Source organism: Silene latifolia, chromosome 2 (assembly GCF_048544455.1).
Source record: "Silene latifolia isolate original U9 population chromosome 2, ASM4854445v1, whole genome shotgun sequence".
In the NCBI taxonomy this organism is placed as follows: domain Eukaryota; kingdom Viridiplantae; phylum Streptophyta; class Magnoliopsida; order Caryophyllales; family Caryophyllaceae; genus Silene; species Silene latifolia.
The window spans coordinates 87,593,345-87,594,784 of NC_133527.1; positions in this window are offsets into that span (position 1 = coordinate 87,593,345).

Below are 1,440 nucleotides of genomic sequence, written 5' to 3' on the forward strand. Positions count from 1 at the left end.
TACAAGATGGGGTAGGTCGGGAAACGGAAGGGTCACGGACAGGGAACGACCAATCTTCCAAGTCCGCTGGTGATCTGAAGCTAACCAAAACATTGCCAACATCGCAGAAACAACTAGGTACTTTTCCTTATCTACATGTGCCAGGTCACGGGGCAAAGCAGTGAAGATAGAGCGGGCGAGGTAGGAGGCTATGCCTCCACAGGTAATGGTGCCCGTCGTCTTCTGCCCGACAGCATTAAAATGCTGAGCTGTCAGATAAGCAATGTTAAAAACAAAGGGGCCCTTGCTATCAATGTTTAAATAGCTCCCTAAAATTGACAACTCAGAATTGTTAATGTTGTTAGGCTCTTTACGGCTAAAAATCGTCCCTCCAATGATACGCAAAAAGTAACGGGCCGGGGGAAGGTGAATGTGAGCCACCCTACGCTGCTTAAAGGGAGTCTGTGCCAAGGTAGACCAAAGTAAGCGCAGGACCTTCTGAGGAGGGTCCTGATGGTTGTGAGAAGACAAAACTAACCGCCTCCCAAACTCATCTAAGGTCCAGGTGGTGGTTCGGTTAAACAACTTAAAGGAGACACACGAGCTCTTCGGGTCTGTGTCGTAGGCAGCAGCTGAAAAGGTAAAGGAGCTGAAAAACTCAATGGTCAGCTCCCCATAGGTCAGTGCACTCATGGTGGTCAACCCGGTCATCCCCGTCCTGTTTAACAACTCAGCACAGGCTCGTAAATCCCAGTCTCTCAAGGGTGGTCCGACACAAGAATTTTTTAGAAGTAATGTCACAGCGCTCTAAGTTATAAAAATGTGTAAGATGAATCGGGTTCACGAAACGTACCTTAGGATAGTCAGGATGCGGGTCCAAAGAGTCATCGGCAGGAACGTGGCATTGGCACGTCAAGCACCAGGAGTGCCTCGTCCTCGACCTCGTCCACCAATGCCCGAAGAAGAAGCCAGGCCAGGAACTGGGTGGGGCACTAGGGCAGACCTGTACGAAGCTGTGACAGCAGGTGAAGAAGCATCAGGGGTCGTCACTGAAGAGCACACAATACCAGCAGTAGAAACAGTAGTGGCAGCGGCAGTAACAGTAGCAACCGCGTGGCTAGTGACGGTGGCAGGAGCAGGGACCACCGTCTCAGAAAGGGATGGGGTAACAGTAGAGCTAGTCGAGGGCATGGTGTTACTATCCATCCTAACAATCAAATAAGTTCGTAAATTAATCAAATAAGCAATTAAAACACGATTTCCCCCAATTTTTCAATAATTTTCGAAACCCTAACCCTCAAATAAGGTCGAAAACATCAATCAAATAACAAGAAAGAGGAGAAGTAGACTTAATTGATTGAAGACTCACAAGAAAAAGCAAATTAATCGACAAAAACGCACAAAAATAGTCGGATTTCGACTCAACTCGAACAAACCCTAATTCCCAAATTGGATGGCAAT